This window comes from Salvelinus sp. IW2-2015, unplaced genomic scaffold (genome assembly GCF_002910315.2).
Source record: "Salvelinus sp. IW2-2015 unplaced genomic scaffold, ASM291031v2 Un_scaffold2433, whole genome shotgun sequence".
In the NCBI taxonomy this organism is placed as follows: domain Eukaryota; kingdom Metazoa; phylum Chordata; class Actinopteri; order Salmoniformes; family Salmonidae; genus Salvelinus; species Salvelinus sp. IW2-2015.
This window is the reverse complement of record NW_019943754.1, coordinates 113,997-121,919: the sequence shown is the minus strand read 5'-3', so window position 1 is coordinate 121,919 and position 7,923 is coordinate 113,997. Positions and strand designations below refer to the sequence as shown.

General features: G+C 43.9%; 1 pseudogene; it reads left to right on the top strand.

Moving 5' to 3' along the window:
• The first annotated feature begins 396 nt into the window (after positions 1-396).
• The window catches only part of LOC139025259 (glutamate receptor-interacting protein 2-like), a 99,315-nt pseudogene continuing 91,788 nt past the window's right edge, over positions 397-7,923 (top strand).

The window sequence follows — 7,923 nt, the reverse complement described above, 5'->3', positions numbered from 1 at the left end:
TGGGAAAGTTCAAGGGGTGTGAATACTTTCTGAATGCACTATATAGTCACCAAGCCTTCAGAACCACAAGGACACACAGGAACACAGGTCAATGGCTATTACATATAACAGCTTAGTGACGCTTTCCAGCATGTACTTGTTGCTTTATGAGTAGGACTAAGAGTTTTTCCCAAACGTCTGCAAACAATCTTTCTCTGTAATCTGCTTCTCATTTGGCCCAGTAGTTACACTGCACATTTTGTAAACATTCAATTTTAACGCGTTATTGCAGCCTGACTAAAGAGAGAGACCAGCTACAGGCCAGTTATAGCAGCCTGACTAAAGAGAGAGACCAGCAACAGGCCTAATAGCACCCTGACTAAAGAGAGCGGCCAGCTACAGGCCAGCTATAGCACCATGACTAAAGAGAGAGACCAGCTACCGGCCAGTTATAGCCCCCTGACTAAGAGAAGAGACAAGCTACAGGCCAGTAATAGCAGCCTGACTAAAGAGAGAGACCAGGTACAGGCCAGTTATAGCACCCTGGCACCATGCTTCACTGTAGGCATGGTGCCAGGTTTCCCTCAGACGTGATGCTTGGCATTCAGGCCAAAGATGTCAATCTTCTGGAAGGGTCTCCCATCTCCACTCTGTCAGAGTGACCATTGGGTTCTTGGTCACCTCCCTGACCAGGGCCCTTCTTCCCCGATTGCTCASTTTAGCCAGGCGGCCAGCTCTAGGAATAGTTTTGCTGGTTCCAAACTTCTTCCATTTAAGAATGATGGAGGCCACTGTTTTCTTGTGGACCTTCAATCCTGCAGAACATTTTTGGTACCCTTCCCCAGATCTCTGCCTCGACACAATCCTGTCTCGGAGCTCTACGGACTATTCCTTCGACCTCATGGCTGTTACATCTGCCCCTGCCACGCCCGCTACTTCTCATCATGTGTCTCCCTAACCTGCCGCCACTCCCCCAGTGCTCTCTCCCACTCTCTCTGTGTGAGTGGAGACAGGTGTGCTGGAGTCAGAGCAGATCCCCACCAGCTGCAACCTGCTCCATAGTCAAGACCCCTACTAATACTCAGCCGTGCCACTTCCACACTGCCAGATCGTAGCCTCTGCTCAGTCAGTCTCCATTTCAAGCCGTTTGTTCCTGCATAGATCTTGTTATCCTGTGGTGCCTGTTTTCACTAGCCTGACGCTGCTTTTCTCTCCGCTACAGTTCCGTCCGCTCTGACTCTGGTCCCTGTCTCCAGTCCCTCGTCTCATCAGTCCAGCTTCCCAGCCCTGGACCCCCGCTCTAATGCTTCCTTGGATTCCGCTCCAGGCCTGCTTACCTGCCCCTASTCCCCTTGCCCTGGCCACAGCCTCAGTCCCTGGTTCCCTGCTACCTGCCCGAGCTCCCCCTGGCCTGCACCCCATCTACCCCCCGCTTTTCAATAAATACCTTGGTTACCTTATCCCTGTCTCCTCGTCTGAGACTCCACTTGGGTTCACCTGCTCCACCCCACATAACAATGGCTTGGTTTTTGCTCTGACATGCACTGTCAACTGTGGGACCTTATATAGACAGGTGTGTGCCTTTCCAAATCATGTCCAATCAAATTAATTTACCACARGTGGACTCAAATCAAGTTGTAGAAACATCTCAAGGATGATCAATGGAAACAKGABGCACCTGAGCTCAATTTTGAGTCTCATAGCAAATAGTYTGAATACTTATGAATAYTTACTTATGTAAAGGTATTTTAGTTTTTTATTTGTAATACATTTTCAAAAATTTCAGAAAAACCTGTTTTCACTTTGTCGTTATGGGGTATTGTGTGTAGATTGCTGAAGATTTTTATTTATTTGATCCATTTTAGAAAAAGTCTGTAACGTAACAAAATGTGGAAAAAGTAAAGGGGTCGAATACTTTCCGAATGCACTGTACAATGTATACTGTCCATTGACTGTGTTTCTGTGTGTTCTTTTGGCTGTGAAGGCTTGGTTACTATACAATGTATACTGTCCTTTGACTCCTGTGTTTGTTTGTTCTTGTATTTGTATTTGGGGTAGAAGATCTGCGGGGCGTGACGATAGTAGAGCTGATTAAGAAGGAAGGCAGCACCTTGGGCCTCACCATCTCTGGAGGAACAGACAAGGATGGAAAGCCCCGCGTCTCTAACCTACGACCAGGAGGACTGGCTGCCAGGTGAGATCTCCACTTTTTTTTTTTTTTTACAGTTATTCGCTCACTTTTTTACTGAATGTGCGTGCGTGCAGCCTTGTACAGGACAACATCATCCGTGACTTACGCCTGAACCTCCATCCCCTCAGTCCCCCATTCACAGCCACAGATGCTGTCATGCTGTATCAGCCAATMAGGCCCTGATGTAGGAACAACCACCTGACCTTTCATTTCACTAGAGGCAGATTTCCAAAGGATTGTTTAACGACTAGGACGACGATGCTAAAAATAGTCCAAGATCAGTAAGTAACGCTACGTATTAAGGAGGTATCTATGTTAGTGGTTGTCAAACTCATTCCACGCGGGCCGAGTGTCTGCGACTTTTTGGTTTTTTATCCATTCAATACAGACCTAGAACAACCAGGTGAAGGGGTGTTTCTTACTATAGTGCACCCAGGTGACACATGGCGCAGTGGAGGGGGAAGTTCCTTGACTGATTGGAGGTGACCCTTACGCACCAGGCATCCCCAGGGTAAGTGACGGGGACCGTGTGCCTCCGGTACTAACCTCTGCAGCTGGGCCTTCAACAGTTGACACCAGCCCCCCCAGTACAGGTGGGTAAAACGGTTTCCTTACTAATCCTGTATGGCCTTGACCTAGCACAACCCAGGTGAGGGGCAGTTCCTTACTAATTAGCTTGGAACCCTGGACGAACAAATCCAGGTGAGGGGAGTTCCTTACTAATTAGTGACATCTAGACAACCAAAGGTTGGGCCGGATGTTGCCCTTCCATCTGAGAGAGTGGTCAATCAGAGTTCCGAGTGCCTCCTGTGCCGGCCCTAGACATCCAGGTGCACACGGGGCAGTCCAATACTTCATATCTTAGTGACTAAAGGACAACGAGCGGCTATACGCAGGGAGTTTCCCCGGTACTAATTTACAGGTCCTGTGCCTGTACCTAGAACACCCAAAGGACGACGGGAGTTCCTTACTAGAGTTAGTGACCTAGACAACCCAGCGCGATGGGTGGGGGTTCGTGTTCCTCTACTCTATGTTTAGTGACCCTACGGATCATGCCCAGTGAGGGGAGTTCCTATACAACTAGTGTGGGCCCGGTAACCTATCAAGCATCAAAGGCCTCTAGTGCGCCGCACCACGCTAGCCGTAGGAGGGGAGTTCCTACTCTACATGTTAGCCTGTCTGCACCCCGAGCACTGTAACACGCGATCGCTAAAGGTGCAGGGGAGTCCTTACTAATTAGTGCACCAGACAATCTGCCCATGGTGCAGGGGAAGTTCTCTACTAAGGGTTAGAGGGTGTGACCCCTCCGTACAGCCACCCAGGTGGAGGGAGTTTCCCTTACTAAATCTAGTGACCTAGACAACCAGGTGAAGGGGAGTTCCTTACTAAATTAGTGACCCCTAGAACAACCAGGTGAGGGGAGTGCCTTACTAATTAGTGACCATCTCTGAGAGGCAAGGCCAGCATGCTGGAGGTCCAGGGAGTTCCTTACTAATAGGACCTGACCAGTAACACCAGTAGATCAGTAATATTCGATTAGTAGTCCATTAGATCAGGCCTTTAAGTATTACGATTACCCTAGTGGTCATGGAGGATTCATCTCATTTCATTCTGACATGTAGATATGTCTCAGTATCAAATTAAAGTAAGTATGATTAGTGTTTAAGATCGGTAGTATTCAGTTCAGTAGCATTAGATTGTAGTAGAGATCGTAGTATTAGATTTCACGTCAGAAGTATTAGATTATAGTATAGATGTGTACCAGGGTTAGTTAGCCGGTTATAGCTCAAGAGATCAGAGTATTAGATATGAGGAAGTATCTAGATTAGTAGTATTAGACTGGTAAGTATTGAAGAATCAGTGAGCGTTATACGCGATTAGCAGTTCATAGCACAGTAGTAATATAATCGATAGTATAGATTGGTAGTAATAATCAGTAGTATCTAGTTAAAGTAGTAAGAATTTAAGATCAGTAGTAATGAGATACCAGTAGTATTAAATATCGGTGGTTAGTCCTAGGAGATCTAGTCAGTATTAGATCGGTTAGTATTAGATCAGTAGTTATTTCAGGAGGCGCTCAGTCGGGGCCATTAAGGTTAGTAGTATTAGAATTGGTAGATATTAGGATGCAGTAGTCATAGCGCGATTAGGCAGGAATTGAGGATTAAGTAGTCATTTAGGATCTACGTAATGTGATTAGATCGGTTCAAGTGGTTAGATGGTAGTATTAGATCAGTATATTAGATAAGTAGGCACACGAGGATTAGAGCAAGCGGTAGCTCAGAGATTAGTAGACGTCATTACTAGCGTGGTCATTATAATGACTTTAGTCAGTTTCAGGACTGCGGAGTATTAGATTCAGTAGTATAAGATTAAGTAGTAATTATGTTAGTGGTATATACGCCAGCTAGATTAGCGATACCTGAGTGTGTGACGGGTCAACACTATCCAGATTGACTCAGTAGTAAAGCATGTGGCCTAGTTAAATTATGACTCATGTAGTATTAGAGGTCGATGAGAGTATTAGAGATAGTAGTATTACAGTTTACGCCTAGATGAGTCTACGGGCGGCACCAACTTAGATCCATTTCACAGAGCTTCACACCAGTATGCCAGAATAGATACGTCTCACCGGCGAGCCAAGGTGTTGGGTCCAAGCTATTACAGGATTCGCCAGGTGGATTAAGACGAGATAGCAGCTATATAGATTCAGTAGTACTTCAAGCGCAATTCAGCTAAGCGTCAAATGTAGATAGTAGTATAATAGATTCAGCAGTATTTAGATCAGCTACGTCTATTTAGAATCGAGTGTAACTTATATTAGTAGATTAGATTAGAAGTAGTAGCAGTATGGGTAAAAAGACTTAGGCCTATTGATTGAGTTGCATTTCGACATATTTGTCTTCTCTCCTGGACATCTGAGGAAAGGTTTTCTAGCAGGTACCACCGGATTTGGAATCAGACTACAACGCCCGTCCTATGATGGGGGCAGTTCGTACTTCCATTCCAGCACAACTCGCTCTCCCAACTGTTCTTCAATCAGACTGATGATCTCTTCAATGTCTCAGCTGAGTCCAGAGTTGATGCCATTACACTGACTAATGTAGTCCGCCCACCCAGTCGTCAACTGATCACTCCTAGGACCGGAACATATATGACGTCAATAAAACACAATTATCTAATAGATTAATCCATCATTTCATATTAGATCAGCTTGGTCAGGGTTGAATGCCAGTCACTGACTTCTCAGGTGTAGATCGCGGCACCCAACAGTTCAACTGATCAGGCCGGTATCCTCAGACAGGAACATATGACGTAACATAAAACATCAATATAATCTAATATTGTATCCATTAATTAGATCAGCTTGGGTCCAGGTTGATGCCATTGACTGAAACTTGAATGTAGTTACCAACGTTTAGCTCACACCCATTACCTAAACAGGACCCAGAGATACCAACCATTATCTAGCTCATCACCATAGACAGGACATAAACTATTGAACATCGACATTATCTAGCTTCATCACTCAATCTTTAGACCAGTGAGGCAAGAGGACCTACAAGACCTCTTAGTCTGGAGGTGATCCGCAAATAATTATATCCCAACCCACTTCCGGGCTCATAACAAACACGCTATGACAGGCCCTCAGAAATCCACGACAGAGGCAATACCGGAACCACTAGTCCGCCCCCTACTCCCCCGCATTTGGTTTCAAAGGTTTGGCGGCAGAGTCCGCCCTTGGGGGATACGGTATCCTGACCAATGAGAATCTTCCTAATGGGTGTTTAGTCAAGCGTGACTGGAGGGATATCATAGTTCATAGATTTGTCCATGAGTTGGTTGTAAGATATGTGCGTATTCTCTTTAAATCAGGAATTTTTAAGTAATCAATATCTGGTTCTCTAAAACCGATACAATACAACTCTATAGTTAGTGCAACGGAGTTTGGCGGAGAAAACACATATTCAGGACAAAAATCTATCCATCTCCCATTGTGCTTACACAACAATAACATTCTGGTTCCGAGTTCCAACAGACCAAACAGAATAGACCAGACAGAGTTAATCGATAAGTTCTTTGCGTTGGTTTGTGGTAGAGAGGCAGGTAGATAATGTTGTGGTTTGGAAGTATCAGGCGGACTCAGTGTTTTTGATACTGCGTTTCTTATAGTAGTCTAATTGTGCGCGGGGATTAGAGCGGTCACATGTGGTTAGAAGGTTTGAGAAAGGAGAGAGTTGTCAACAAGTAAATAGTAATGTCAATCAAACTTATCCCAATTTACAAAGCCATAACCCTCTACTACAGTATGACTGTGATTACACAATAAATTAACATTTTGTTGGAAATATAGATCGACCTACTGTAATAGAGATTACAATATGATGATGCTGACTTACCTTAACGTTCAAAAATGAAAACAAAAGCAAGCTCCTGTCCTTCTCATACACGCACTAGATTAAAGACGTCTCTACCCCACTAGATAAAGGACTCTCATTCACCCCTAGATAAAGGACGTATATACACCACTAGATTAAAGGACGTCTCAACACCCACTAGATTAAGTTTCTCACTAGATTACTACTCATACACCCACTAGATTAAGACTTCTCATACACCCACTAGATTAAATGACTTCTCATACACCTATAATTAGTTAAAGGACTTCTCATACACACCCCCACTAGATTAAATGACTTCTCATCACCCACTAGATTAAAGGGCTTCTCAATACCACACTAGATTAAAGACTTCTCATACACCCACTAGATTAAAGGACTTCTCATACACCACTAGATTAAAACTTCACTAGATAAAGGACTTCTCACACTAGATTAAGGACTTCTCATACATAAGTTATCACTAGATTAAGGACTTCTCATACACCCACTAGATTAAGGACTTCTCATACACCCATGTTAGATTTTACACCCTAGATTCTCATACACTGATTAAAGCTTCTCATACACCCATCTAGATTAAATGACTTCTCACACCCTAGATTAAGGACTCTCATTACACCCAATAGATTAAATACTTCTCATACACCCACTAGATTAATGACTTCTTCATACACCCACTAGATTAAAGGACTTCTCATACACCCACTAGATTAAAACTTCTCAACCACTAGATTAAAGGACTTCTCATACAACACCACTAGATTAAGGACTTTCTCATACACCCACTAGATTAAAGGACTTCTCATACACCCACTAAGATTAAAGGACTTCTCATACACCCACTAGATTAAAGGACTTCTCATACACCCCTAATGGACTTCTCATACACCCACCAGAGAAGACAGTGATGACAGATACACAAGCTGACAGATAAACAATGCCAACAGGCTATTATGTTGCAATCTAGGATCTCGAGGATTAGTGTCTTCCAACAGTCACTGTGAAGCACCATACGTCTGAACAGAGACACTACTCACACGATGAATACTGCTTTATTTTTTGGTACATTGCTAATTTAGCTGATATTGTATCTTCATTAATTAAATATGCCAGTCCTGAGATTAATTCAGATTTTTACCTGTCCCACGTTCTTTTTTATTCAGAGGAAAACAGTTTAGGATAAAATCCACCTTACATAAATTGTCAGAGAGCAGCTCAACTGTAAGTCTGTCTTGTGGGGGGGGGGGGGGGGGGGGGGGGGGGAGCCCTCTTCCAAAAGCCAAACAGGTCAGTCAGTAAGATTTACACATAATGACAAAAGACAAGACTATGCGGCTATTTTTAAAGCAT